At 38.7% G+C, this 15,210-nt stretch overlaps 1 protein-coding gene across 5 annotated transcripts in view; it reads right to left on the bottom strand.

Moving 5' to 3' along the window:
• The window catches only part of LOC124186521, an 85,706-nt gene extending 70,752 nt beyond the window's left edge, over nt 1-14,954 (bottom strand). For 4 of the 5 annotated variants that reach the window (XR_006871685.1, XR_006871686.1, XR_006871684.1 and 1 more), the window contains exons 1-2: nt 13,650-14,954; nt 12,284-12,393 (exon numbers count right to left, since the gene is read on the bottom strand). The gene's annotated coding sequence lies outside the window, so the exon portion shown is untranslated. The remainder of the gene's footprint in view (nt 1-12,283; nt 12,394-13,649) is intronic. The other variant, XR_006871687.1, reaches the window with a different exon arrangement.
• Nucleotides 14,955-15,210: the final 256 nt, after the last annotated feature.

Here is a 15,210-nt window from a genome sequence, read left to right as displayed (position 1 = left end):
CAAACATATTCAGCCGATCTGTTCATGTGTTGATTTTTTAAGGAATGTTAATAAGACAATAAAAATATACCAGGAGAAAAAAAATATTCAAGCAGGAATCGAGAATATGATCACTTCTAATCGCAATTTTCCTTTTTGTTCGGCAATCTCAATAACTTTGAATGAAAAATCGATTCGTTTGTGCGGCGGTTGACATTGACTCTGTGTAAATAGATGAAATTATTTCTTCAACACACCGTATCAAATATTTCTTCTTGCTTTTGAACAATCAGAGAACGATCAACGAAACGATTATCAATGTTGCGAATTCCACCAACTTCGCGACTCAAATCAGATTAAAAAAATTAACGATCGACCATTCGAAATTGCATATAGAAAATAAATCATATTGAGATGAATTTCCTTATATGGAATTGTATATCCTTGCGGATCAGTCGAGCGAAATTCACGTGTATATTTATCAGTATTCGTGAAAGAGTTTTTCCTCTTTGTAGAATGAGGAGGACAAAGAAGAAAGGAAAATAAAACACAGAGATGAGAACAAATATTTGAATAACTGTGGAGGCAAAAGAAAGCGATCAAATATAGATATACGGGTTAAGAATAAATCGAGAAATCGAAACAAAACAATTTTTATCCCCGTTTTTTTTTTTCAATTTATCCTCCTTTCCTTTATCCGTGGGGAATTTTCCGATTCGGCTGTCGGATTTTCGTGAAATCTCATGGGAAAAAGCTGTGATTCGATACGTCACTGGGTATATTATATATCTATGTATAGTTTATACCAATACGCATACATCCGAATACATTCAATTGTCTCCGCATCTCGTTTGAGGCCGAATGTTTTCGCATTTCCAACTGATATTTTCGTTACGGTTCTCGTTCGGCGATTCGATTGTATCTGAAGGGGAAAAACGACTCCGCGTAAGACAGAGGTTCGCGTTGGTTTATTATTATACCTATCTGTGGTTTCGCGAAGGGTGAATGAAATTTTAATAAAAATTCGATTCGCGCCAGTACCCCTCTGCAGCTTCGCATTCCGCGTCGAGGTCTCAAATTGGAATTGATACGGAAATATACGGTGGGTGAAAGACGGAACGACAGGTGCGGCGTAACGTTAACCGATCGGTTTTATGGAAGGAAAACAATCCTTCCACTTTGCAACATCTATTTTTCGAAACGTTGGGTGCGTCTGTTTTCATTATTCCAAAAAAAATTCCAACCAGTTCCTTCAATTTTCTCACATCAACTTCAGTGGAATGGAGTTGGATTAAACAATATCGCGTCCTGTTTTACCCCTTGCACATAGACGCTTCGATAAAAGATGAGGTGTTATTTACTGTACGATCTTAATTCCGGAGGTGGAGTCTGGAGATTAATTTTTTGGATCATTACCGACGGTCAATGGAGTAGATACGGTAATACAGAAAAACGATTTGTCACTCCATCGGTAAATTTTAACATCATTCTTCGTTCTTCATTAGCAACGGTCAATCAAATAGTTCCGGTAATACAGAAGAGCGATACGTCATTCCTTTTTGCCAATTGTCTATCTAATTATTTGAATACATTACATTTCGATTTGAATAACAAATTTCTTCCTGACTTAAAAATTTTAATATGAAGCCATAAAACTTGTGGAGAACTGTTTCAAAATTCATGGGGTTGGTGTATTATACAATTAGTCGAGCCGTGCGCCTGCAGCGTGTTTAAACGTATAGCTGATTTTGTAACGAAAATCCTGGTGATTAGTTGTCGGGATTACGTTTAGGTTTTTCGGCTTTAAACGCGTCGTTACTTTGCCTAGCCACTTACGACTAGCGCTAATCCCGAATGAATTTATACAGCGGCTCGGCGTTCAATTCCTTTCACCTTTGACCCTGTGCAGAAGCGGTTAAATGGCCCGAGCAATAGCTATGAGCAGGCTGCGTTAGGTAAATCGGAAGTAATCGCCTGGTTGATACGGAGCTGTCGTCTCCTGCCGAAAATGAATAATGGTTCTGAAAGATACCGATTCGAGGAATTTTCAGTTTCGACAATTTTTTTTATTTTCTTTCTTTCCTCTCCGTACTTGTGGAGTAACAAAGTCTTGCAGATTTGTTGAATTTTAAATAATTGTCAATCTAAAACCACGTTTATTTTATGGGGAAAAATTCTTAAATGACATGATCATGGATTACATGTATTTAATTTCAGCTCGCTGTCTCTCGAGGAGAAAATATTCTGAGGTCAAAAGAAAGAGCCGGAGGCATTCAAGCTTTTAAGAATGATTTTATAATAATCAAGACAGAGGCAAGAAGCATGTCGGCAGCGAAGGAAACATCAACAGAGAGGTGATTGATGAATTTATTCAATTGAATTGCTCGTTTGAAAAAGCAGATTTCGGTTTTTACTTTTGCACATTCATTCGCGTATTCATTCATAGCTTTCGTTTTGTTTCCATTCACATTTATATCTCGTTTGCTACGAAAATCATATTTGGCGTGTATTTATTCTCCCCACTTTGATGTCTGCTTTGAGACTCGATCTCCCTCGTCGGCGCAAAATATGGAAAAACTCCTGCCAAAAAGGTTGGAAAAAAAACACGCTGCTTTCCTCGGGGATATTATGTTTCCGCCGTCAAATGCATGCATGCACGAGCCCGATATACCGTTTCAACCCCCTTTGAAAGCGATATTTAATACGGTAGAACTACATGTGTTTATTAGATACTTTAACATGTCGTCCGTTACGCTTGCAAAATTGGTACGACCGGTGCGTCCTGAATCCGGGGCGTCAAGTGGGGAGGATAATTTGGTCGATCATTACTGACGGTCGATGAGGTAGATCCGATAATACAGAAAGGCGATTCATCATTCCGTCGACAAATTCTTCGAGATCGGCTTACAGGTCCAGGGTTTTATGGATATCACAGTTTTTCCAAGATTCTGTATCCCATTCTTCGACAGAGTTAACAATAAGGACAAAATTGTTTAATTTTATTTTATTAACAGATATGCAATGTCAACTTTTCGTTGCATGGTGGAAAAAATAAAAAAACATGTGTACACGCAACATCGACAGAATTTAAACAGATCGTACAATATACGCGCGGTGGGTAAAACAGTTTCATTGATCATTACCGACGGTTAATAAAACAGAGACCGTAGAACAAAAAGCCGTTTTTTCACGCGGTAGATTAATTCTTCGGAATCGTTTCACAGGCGCAGAGTTTTCTGGGTGTCGCGTAACATTCCTTTCAGAATTCATTGCCCGAATATTCATCGACGGGTTTGAGAATCAGGAAACACTTCGATCTTTTCGATTTTCTCTAAAATTTTAGCTTAGTGGTTGAAAAAGATATATATATATATATATATATATATATATATATATATATATATATATATATATGTATGTTATCGATAGAATTTACACCGATCGTAAAATACACGCGCCGCAAGACTTGGCTCGCGGGCTTTTTGGACAGTTCCCCTGTCAGTTATGGCCTATAAAACATAATGCCGCGACCCCCTTTTCCCCACCCTTCAACGCACGTTGAAAATAATGAAGTTAATAGCCAGTTAGGTGCACTATACGCATTCACACACACACACGCACACACACACATATTAGCCGAACCCTTCGTGTGTGTACATATACATACATATATATTTGGGCATTTCGCGTTAACGCCCCCGTACGTGACAGCCAATGTATGAATTACCTTGAGCGTGATGTTTTCGTATCCCCCCACACCACCACCCTTCCTATATCAACTCACTCTCGAACCTTCTCTTCTCCACACGATGGAGGGTTATAAATCTGTATACATGCATTTATGTATACAACGCATACCTACACAAGCTGTCGCCGTCAACCCCGGATGTATCGGTGTATCGATTACTCCGAGTGTGATACACCAGAGACTTGGTATTTGACTGTGATGCGTAACTTCACCTATCGGCGGAGATCTGTCGTATCCAAAAATGTATTATATCTACACAATGTATGGGAATTGTGAGAATCAAAGAAAAACAAAAAATCATGCAACAGGTATTATATTTTTTATCGTGATTTACAAAATGTAGAAGGCAAGACTTGGAGAGAAATTAATTGGTTGATTTTTTTTTTTGGTCATATCAAAGTTGAAATAAAATTGTGGAAAAACTTATCCGGCTATACCAATCAGTTTTAAAAAATATACAATATCTGGTCGAAAAATTGTTGAAAATCTTAAAAGTAAAGCGTAATTGATAAACATCAATTGATTTTGCAAATTGTATATGCCAAAAAGAAAAATCACTTTATTAATTTCTTTCTAAGTCTTATCTTCTTCATTTTGCAAATCATGATAAAGAATATAATACCTGTTGCATGATTTTTTTTTTTTTTTTTTAATTTCACCTATTTGTTTTATTTGATTAAATTCCCGTATATTAAAGAAAAATTTCGTTACAGTTTCGTAGGAACGGAAGTGAAAGTTTTGTACCGATGTTTTACATTAACTGAAAAGAACAACGATACAAATTTTGATGAGTAAAATATTCTCACAATCTGTTTGACGTAATGATGAAACAATCGACGTGATTTGATTCTTTGCACTAAACTTGACGGGAAAAAAAATCGAAAAAATTAAACACCGCAAATTCGTTTTTCGATTCTGCTCAAATTCATTCCTCGCTGTGATTATCGATGTTGTTTTATTTAGTTATTTATTTATTTTTTATTTCTTCCAGAACCAGCGTTAACGTAAAACACCCACCACGTAACTCGAGTGTGCGTGAATCGGTGTGCAAGTTATATTTACTCCCAAACTGTTGGATATCACGCAACGTCCTAATTAAGCTATTTAATCACCGAAATTTTTTTTAAGTTGCCCATGCAGATCGAAGCAGGTTGAAAATAGCGAAGTAAATAATTCGACATCGACTTTGAGCCTCGAACAACAGCCCAAGGATGAGATAATAATCGATGAGGGTATATTTTCTTCCATATAATGAAAGAGTATCGTAGATAAGTAATCCAAATTTTTCCTTTGATCGTTATGGTTCAATTTACATTTCACTCGGAAATAAGTCGATACTTGATTTTAGAATAAATAGCACGTGAATGGAGCCCTGAGAAAAAAGCGGATACGTCTTATTGGTACATTTTTTCATCCAGACACCGTCGAGTCTCGTCGGAGTCAGTCTCTTTCATAGGGTTAATTAATTAATTAATCTTTGCCCCTGCAGGCTTCGCCACGTTGTTCCGACAAGTGATGAACTCCGCTACCCGCACGCACTGCATAAGACAATAATTGACTGGATGCACGGACCAGTGAATTCAACGACCATCCTTCACCCCTGCCTCGTGTACAAATATCGTATAATATGCGTAATACGTATATGTACCACTTGTCAGCTAACTCCTCGCTTGTCTAATAAGATCCACTTTTTACCTCAACGGTATAATCGGCTCATTTTTCATTTCCCGGCCACCCGCTGGCAGCCAATTTTCAAATCTTTCACCTCCGGAATAGAAGCTGACTCACTTTCTTCGTGAAAAAAAAAAAAGAAAAGAAAACAATGACTCTCGCAAAATTTGATGCGTTATTATCATCGTCGGATTATAGGCACGGGTAAGCTATTTAAGATTTTTCACCAAACTTTGTTTTATCCTAGAATATTATTATTTATAGAGTGAAGGAAAAATAGCAACTGAAAAACAAGTAGAAGACTGACATGTGCAACTTATTTGGTGAGGTGGAAAATTTCGTGCAATTATACGCACTGTAAAGGAGAAAGAGAAGTAAAAAAAAAAAAAACATAATTGTTGAATTCATTGAATACAATGAACACACGTATAGGGCACACCGTTTTTTTTTTTTTTTGCAAGCACATATTTTACGATGATCAAAATTCACGAATTATTGATCGACGATGTCTCCAAATTGAAAAATCGTATCAACAAAAACAAGGGGGTGCTTGGATTTGTCTTGAATCTAAGTTTTTGAAAAAAAAAAACATGTTTGAAAAACTTTCCGCGACGTTTAAACTGTCGTAACTGATGTTCAAAGAAGAGAATGAAAAATTCATCAGTTATGTCGATTTTGAAAATATTGAAACATTTTTTTTCAAAAAGTTGAATTCAAGAAGAATCCAAATACATCCTTGTTTTTCTTGATACGACTTTTGAATTTGGAGATATCATCGATAAAATATTCGTGGATTTCGAACATGTATCGTAAAATTTGAGATTGCAAGAACTCGGGAAGGATGGCTCGAAAAATTGTGAAATAAATCGGGGACACAACTATCACATAATATAACAAAATCCTGGAAGAAGAATAAAATCGACGTGGAATGCCCGATATTGCATCGATTTGAATAAATGTTCACTTTTCATTCGATAACGAAATTTACTGTCCCGATCATTTTTGTTCGACGATTCGAAATAATAATAAAAAAAAAAAAGCATACACATTCCTCTCCCAAATTTTTGTTTTTGGTATTCCTTTACGCATAAATTCTTATTGCGTACAACGTAGAGAGCCAAGAGTTTAAAAATAATCTAACGACGAGTTGAAATCGAAGGTTAATTAGCAAAAGAGTTAACAAATAATTCTTTTTTTTTCCTACCTTGTTAACAAATGTCGTTTTTGTCGAAGGATCAACGTTTCGAATTCGATTCCGCGAGCGGTGACGACTTCCGAGGAAAATGGGATATAGCTGGAGGGTTTAGAGAAGCTGCGCCTTGGTGAAAATCACGACGCGTGTGCCTTGCGGTGATGCGGGGGAGTAGATAGCGTAATGTATCCAACACAATGAGAACTCGTCTTCATTGGCTATTGTGTCGGCGTTGTTGTGTTTACGTTGTGTCTACGGTAAAGTTACACCGAGGCGGGTGCGTTTCTGCCGCAACGTTTCGGCTGCCGGGCTTCCACCCCCCGTAGCAACGATTACGTCGACGACAAGGGAAATGATGATATTTGTCTCTTTCACTCAATTTCTTGCGGTATATCATTCCCACGGGACTCTCGCCCGGGAAGAGAACCCGGAATTACCGAGGGGAAAAGAAGATTGCCAGACGCGACACCGATATTACGGATCCGCCAACCGAACTGCCTAATTCATTGCTCGGTGCATCGCCTAATTGCCCTCGTATAGACGTCCGACGTCCGTTTCCGGTCGACGCTCGTTACAACTCCATGAATTTCTCATCTTCAATAGAGTTTTACGAACGGTATTGATCCGCGTGAAGTCACTCCTCATCGACGGACTGAATTAGAAATACGATATCTCGTTATTGGGGAGCCGTTCGACGTATAGTTTGGGGAAGAAACAGATTTTTAACCATAATTTTCGACGCCATGAAGAAAATAGAATTTGTCTGATATCCAGAACGGTTGATCTTGAAAGATCTGAAACTGATCGGGTTCGGCAACCAATTGCAAAGATTTTCAAATCAAAATTATAAAAAATAGTTTCGCAAGAACAAAAAATTCATACTTCTTTTTTTTTTTTTAAATAAATATGTAAACTGGGAAAAACATGATCGTATATTTAGAAAAAGTGATACGAAATATCACATAATTCCATTAGCTCAGTTTGAAGAAAAATGTAATAAAAAATTTTGAACCGTTGAACTGATCCATTCAAAATTTTTCCCCGTTGATTAGCACGAAAAATTGTTGAACCTGCTTCAGTCATTTTATTACTGGATTTTGAAAACCAGATTTACCATGTTTCCATTCAGCGTTGGTACTTTATTCGTTGTTTCAACATCCGTAATCATAAAAAAAAAAAAGAAAAAAAACATCTGGGATCAGCTTGAGCCAGATTAAGAGAAGCTGCGCGCAAGATTAGAATGAGGTCAAAATAAGGTTACCGTCCGTGCAAATAAAAGAACAGGGGTTGCCCACCGAGTGATTGTACCTCGTAGCTACAGGACGTGCTGTCACAGTCTTTGTGCCGGCACTCCGACTAATTAACTTTCAAGAACAGCGTAAGACGAAGCCAACCACCTTGGCTACCGCTGTACTGCAGTTTCGGTGCGCTCCGAGTTGAGTGGATATGTTGCAGGTATAATTCCAAGAAGAGCGATGTCTAATGGCGAGGGTGGAAAAAATTTAATTAACGAAAAGTGCGATAAGAAATCTTTTGCACGAGATGAACGCGCGTTATTAGTTTACTTTGGCGATATAATTTTCGGCCAAGCAGCGAGAGGTCAAACGATTTACACTTCGAGTTGAGCACACTTAGTTGAACGCTTAGCGATAGGTGGCTTTGATTCACTCCAAGTTGGGGTGAAACTATTTACAGCCACTCGAAGTTACGTCAACTTGGAAAAAAGGAAGAATTCTAGTCGTTCTTCGAAGTCACTCGCGATGAGTTAGAGTCGTTAAGACGGCATTTATAGACAAAAAATTGACTGTCGTTTTTTTGAAATTTTACCCGTATCGATTTTCGAAAACCTTTGATTTGTATGAGAATTTAAACTTTGAGCGCATTTTTCCTAACCTTTCCTGAAATACCATAAATTTTATATTGAAAAATGATTAATTTTTAAAAATGAAGCTGTTGAAATAATCCTATGACAATTTTTGGGCATTTGCAAGTAGATTGTGCCAGAAAAATCCGTATGCTATGCTACAAATATTAAGTGAGAAACCTTGCGCGCAATGAATTTTTACCTTTTTGTACTCTATTAAAATTGCACTCTGCGCATCACCCTGATACATTTAAATAAGGACATAAAGTGTCAAATTTACTCTAAACGATGTAAGAAATGCATACCTAAGACTTCTAAAATTTCAAAAACTTTTTCTACCCGAGAAAAAAATTAACTAAAATTTCTGTAGATGCCCTTTTAATTCGAGTTCGTTTCGACGTTTCACATGAAGTAACTGAAGCGATGGAAAGACTCGGTAAGTACGAAGTTGCATCAATTTATAAACAAATCCATTCAAAAATGACGCGAAGTAAGTTGAAGTGCCCGCATGAAATGAAAAGGTAAAACTACGACGAGCCGAAGGGTCCGTTATTTATCAACACGAGAATTCAAACGAGGAGTAAACAGAAAATACAAAACTCTAAGCCTGAGCTCGCAGTATCAGGACGAGGAGAAGTAACGATAGCTCGCGACTCACCCTTTGAACGAAAAAAAAAAAAAGTAAAAACAGAGGTATTATTTGCCATTGCCAGTAGTCTAGACGCTGAAAGACCCGACTCAAGTTCTAAATTGAAGCTTGAGACTCGAAGGAGCGAAGGACCAAGAGGACTCGCTGAAGGACCGGAGACTACGAGAAGAGATGGTCGGTCAGCCGAGTATTTTCGTTAATTATTCCACGTTTCATTTACAGGGTGAGATCACCGGCCTGTTACCAGATCCCCAGATACCGAGTGGGGCTAGAATAGCTGCTGCGATGCTGATGGTAATGGTGATGGCCAAGGCGAAGGCTGCTGCTGCTGCTGCTACTGTTCTAGCCGGCTAGACCAATTACACTATGTAATTGACGTTTGAACCCTGACACTGTGCTCGGCTGCAGGTCGATGCCCCTCTTATGCATTAATGCTTGGCGATAAGTCATATCGTTTACCAACGCTTCACGAGTCGAAGGTAGCTTCTTGAGGTCCCTGAATGTTGCGTGCGATTTCACGCGGCAAGGATATTTTTTTTTTTTCCAAAAATCGAAACACTTGGAGCAATTTGAGTTTGAGGACTTTGTTGTTCATAGTTTCAGGAACATTTTGAAATTTTTTCATTGATATTTAATAGCAAAACGGCGGCATGGCGCATGAAAGCATCTCTTAACATTGCTGTCCAACTTGTAACGTAAAGAAAATTTTTTTTTGGATTTGATAACATATGTTTGGGTTCGAGCTTGTAGCTGTAATGTTGAGAAAAACATTGTTTTTTAAATATATACGATCATGAACGAAAAATTTCAGTTTTCGACCAAAAACGTTGTTGAGAAAAGTTTCTATAAAAAGAATTTAGCCATAAACTCGATTCGATAAATGGGTTTCAAAGATTGTGTCAAAAGTTCAAGTCAATCGGATAAGAATTGAAAACGTTGTCGTTCGCTACTTGTATACGACATGCCCCCATTTTGTTATTAGGGTCGATGAAAAAATTATAAAATATTGTTGAAACTATAAATAACAGAGCCTTCAAGCTCGAATTGATCTAAGTATTTTCATTTTCTTTGAAAAAAGAAACTCCTCAGGTATGATTGCAAATAATTGAATCTCATTGGTCGGCGAAATCTTCCCGCAGCGATATTCTTGTCCGCGATGCAGGCGGGCCAACGTACGCAAAATGTGTACGTTTGAATGTTCAAAGAGCATAAGCATTGAATTCCGACCGTTCTTTGAAGAATCAATTTTCCGACCCAACAACAAACGCTTCCCAAACCTTTCCGAGTCACTGCCTCAATTATTTGAGATTCTAACCTCGAAAATTCGTATCAACTGCATCGCTGGCAGAAACAGGTTGACAGCTGAAAACTCGGGATGGCCAGCCTGCGCGAAGTGCCGATAAATCTCGCGCATGCGCGGTTGATTCTCAAGTTTCAAGAGACTGTCCCGGTATGCTTAAAGATTCGTTAGATTGGCTGAAGGGTGGGGCCCAATTCATTAACTAGGCTCCTCCGATTCTCAGAGTTTCGATTGAATCACTCTGTACGTCAAAGACTATCTACAGAAAAGTTTGACGACAAATTCTAACAAAGATATTACACTTTCGGCAGGCATTGATCGATCAAACACACGCATCGACACCTCGGCAGTATCGTTTCTGACTGTCGATCGATTTTACACATCTTTTTTTCCCTCCTCCATCTCTCTCTCTCCTTTATCGCCCGAATATCCACTTGACTAAAATTCAATCGGCGTAAGTTTGAATCGTGGCCAACGACCTGGAGGGCCGCCTCGATCAGCGGCTGGTGACTCGGAGCAAGTATAAGGTACCCTTCGGGGTCGGTTGTCCCACCTAAAGAAAGGACGTGCAGGCCGCGTCGCGGCGCCATACGGACCCCGGTTTTGCCTCCGGGCAATCCTCCGCCCCCGATATTCTCACGGGAGAAAAAAAACGAGAGAAGCGGTGAAGCACGGAGAGGAGAGAGAACCGAGCCTGTATCTCGCCGTTCTATGGATGTGTTGGCCTGCGGCGGGTTATTGGATGTCTCTAAGAAATCGTCGAAATTTCACCCCGTAATGGCGCAGGGTGTACAAAGAAAAAAAAAAAAAGTCGAGGATATACTCGGTACGGTTTTCTGTAGTAGATGCGCACAATTTTTCGACGCTTTCTAGCCTCTCATTCGAAGAGCAAAGTTTTTCTTTTTTCGTCAATTTGTACAAAGTATGTACAAACTTTGCATTGACTTTATTGATATATCCAAATTTTTTTTTTTTCATGTTTTCTTCAAACTTTCTTCACATCTTTCGTAAAAAAAATGAGCCAACTCCAACAACCTTTACCGAAAAAGGGTCGTGAACTTCCAGGAAGTTTTTCAAGCGAAATAAATGTCAATGTTTATCGTAAGACGTGACCCGTTGTACTTTTTTTTTCGAGTTTAACAGAATTTTTATCGTAAAAAGAAAAATCATGTCGTAATAACAGAAAGCTTCCAGCATTCTTAAAATGGTATAAATTATATGCTTCCAACTATCCAATTTTATGTCATTATCAAATTTCAATCTATAACATGTGTGAAAACAAAAAATTCAAACGAATTTTGGAATGTTTTAAAATAGAAAAGTTGTTCAGGTTTCAAAGGAAAGTAATTTTCAAAATCGTTGAGAAAGGAAGCGAATTTTCTACATTCAGAGTGGAGGGAAATGTATGGTAAATTTTTTATCAATACAAAATAAAGAAGCTACAACGGTGTAAAATTTGTGGTTATGGCTCTTCAGCGAAGAAAGTGAAAATCCCGTTTCATCAACACACTTGCGTAAGATAGGAAGCTACGAAGTGAGTGGAGATCGATGAGGAGATGACATTGAAAGAGATAAAAAAAAAGGGGGGGGGGGGGGGGATGAGAACCACGGTTTTTTAACGAATGGCCATTCTGACAACCACCAATTGGCGGCGAGGTGTAGTAAAAGAAAGAAATAAAAAAAAAAAAAAAAAGAACAGAAGAGAAAAAAATTTTATATTAATAAAGCAATTCATATTTAAATTTCGAACGTCCGGAACGATAGCATCTTTATTGCGGGCGATGTGGGCGTGAAGCGACGCGTGACGGTAAGGATGTGTGTATTATATTATTATATATAGCCATGATTCGCGCTTCGGGCACATTTCTCGTTATACTCACAGAATCGATATTCCAAGTACCAAGCTGAGTCGATTAGGGTTTCTTATTTAGTCCCGCGCTTCGAATAACCGAACGCTTGTATCGGTTCAGGAATAACGTATAACTCGTTTCTCAAAAAAAAAAAAAAATGTTCCAATTTTTAGAAACGTCTTTCAGGGTTATACCAAAGCTGTTTGATCTTTAAGGGTTACGGTCTGCAGGATCAAAGTAGCGGAAAATAGATGCTCAAATTTACTCAATTTGAATTGATGGGGTGAAAGAGGAAAATATGAGTACGATACTACGAACCTATTCTTCTGATGAAAAGTAATTTATAAAAATAAAGAAAGTCGCTAAAATTACAGAGAGTTCAATTTCACGTTTCAACAACGATCCGCAAGATTAATACGACGAATGAATTTTGCGAAATTTTCAAAGCGGCGTGTGGTTGCAATAATGAGAGAGCAGCGTTGGCTGCCAATCTGGACTAATTGCGTCAATTTCTGCGAGAGGATCGTCCATCTAATTACCGTTTACCGTCGAGTCGAGTGTGGATGCGAAACGTGCGGAGGTTCAGTTGTGCAATAATAATTGCACAGACCGGAGTAAAGAGCTCACGCTTTGTGGGGAAATCCCCCCCGACACGAAGAGACTCGAACGTTGTACAATCAAGGTGTGTTGCACTTCGGGTTAAACGGGGTTAACTTGATCTCGTAACCGAGCGGTGCATCAATCGCCAAATTAATATTCATCGCCACGCGAGAAACCTGCGAGTCAACGATCCCAAGACTAACTCTGAGAAAAATTTCATTTGTTACAGTAACTAGAAAAGTTGAGTAAAACAGGTATCGTTAAAAAAACTGTTTGAATATCGTTGGAATTACGAAAAACTAGCTGCGCCTAACCGTTTTGCGCTATCGTCGATCCTTTTTTGGTTATTGCAACGCAAAATCAGTTTCTGAGGTTTACTCTACTTTTTTTAGTTAAATAAGGCTTTGGCGTCAATTTATTCTAGCGCAAGCATTAAATTTTCGCAACAGCTGCAAGAAAATATAGCAACAGCGATCGTAATGAGTGAGAATAGTAACGGATACTAGACTTTCTGGTAACAGCTAGAAAACTAATTTTCATTGTCTACCTGGAATTATATTTTTCGATTGTGGCAAAAACTGAAAATAGTTAAGGACTGAGCAGTAACCGGAACTGAAAATTTCTCAGTGAAGGAACCCGCTTTTCTAACAACAGTCAATACATTTTCTCTGTTTCCAATTTTACCCTCAATTTTTGCACAATTCTAAGATCAGTTCCTGAAATAAAGACTGCGACACCGAAAGGAAATCAAGAATGTATAAAAAATATACTTTTAAAGTGGCCGTTTTGTACTTACAATAAGGTGTCATCGTTTTGGAATCACTTCCAAATCCATTTACAGGCACTTCATAACGTCTCGCGAGGTTCATTGAAATTATCCCGAAGTCACTTAAAATCACTTGTGATTACGCGTGGAAACTTGATCCAAGTCACTCAAAGTTGCGTAAAGTCATTGAACTCCACTTGCCAGGTCTCTAGAAATCATATAACTCAATCATTCAACTTGAATCACAGTATCACTTAATACCCATTAGCTTAGGTCACGTAAAGTCATGTCAATGCGATTGAACTCACACGAGGTCAAGCTAATTAAATTGCTAGTTCAATTTTACACGGAATGATTTAAACAGTTCATGTTCAGTTTGAGTTACGTGGTCACTTAACGGACCGATGTTGATTCATTCGAATTTTAATTTACTCATGTTTGTAGAGTTACCCAAGTTACTCCACATCATCTGGTTATTTTCTATCACTTCAAGTCACTTCAAGAATCCATAATTTGCTCACTTCGCTTCGTTTCAAAACACGAAAACATTCGATTAAATCATCCGAGCATTATACCAAACAGAAGCTTCGAACACTGATTTAGATCACGGGCCACCGATGACTCGTCAAGTTAATAAAAACACTCAAGCCTTGACATTTGCAAGTTAATGAATTTTTCATCCCCTCAGGCCCGTTCGAATCCACAGAGTAAAAACGCGTGTCGCTATTGCCCAAGGTACGACATCCTATTCGCTATGCACAGACACAACAACACAACCACAACCCCGATCGTTTTACTACTTCAACGCGTGTTACGCCCGTTACGGCGAGTACCTGACAGCATGAAAGGTTTGATTACACCTGCGCGCTCTCACCTGCCTAGGCGTTCAGGCTTGAAAAATATACAAGTGGGCAGAAAAAAGTTAAACCCAACGGTCGTAAAAAAAACCCACCCGACGATTAGGCCACCAATCCATGCCTTTGGGTTCACGTCTGCCGTGGGTAGCCGGTACTTTGAAGCCCAAGGCACCTCAAACCGCCTACTCCCATTCCACGGTGTGACCGACCCACACTGGATTCGAGACTTTGACACACTGGAGCACTGTCGCATTTCGTGTAACGGAAAACATATTGCTGGAAAGGTGTTGACGTCGAAAGTTCGTGTGTCCTTTGGAAGATTGTTTTGATCGCCTCTACGCCTTTGCGATACGTATATTCACGATCGTGTTTACACAAGTTCCGCTTCACTCGATACCGTTAATATACTACAGTAATGGAGTTAAGCTTTGTCTCGTGATCCGATGATCTACCACCAATTAGTTCACCTCGGTATCGACTTGACTGAATGCTGGTCGTGCCCACTCTGCGGGAATTCGAGACTGGCTCATCACAATTTGTGATTATCAACACCGGAGATTCTCGGTTCAAAATCTACAGAATTATACACTATAGTCGGATATAGTCGGATACAATATAGTCGGATTACGTAATTTGTTTTTGTACAGTCTGTATACAGCAGTGATCGTTATTCTCCCTTACTTGTGTGTACCTTGAATTCAACCTTGAAGACGAGGTTTTGACGCTCTACAGTT

Source organism: Neodiprion fabricii, chromosome 7 (assembly GCF_021155785.1).
Source record: "Neodiprion fabricii isolate iyNeoFabr1 chromosome 7, iyNeoFabr1.1, whole genome shotgun sequence".
NCBI lineage: Eukaryota > Metazoa > Arthropoda > Insecta > Hymenoptera > Diprionidae > Neodiprion > Neodiprion fabricii.
Note: the sequence above shows the minus strand (reverse complement) of the source record. Positions and strands in the feature narration are given on the sequence as shown.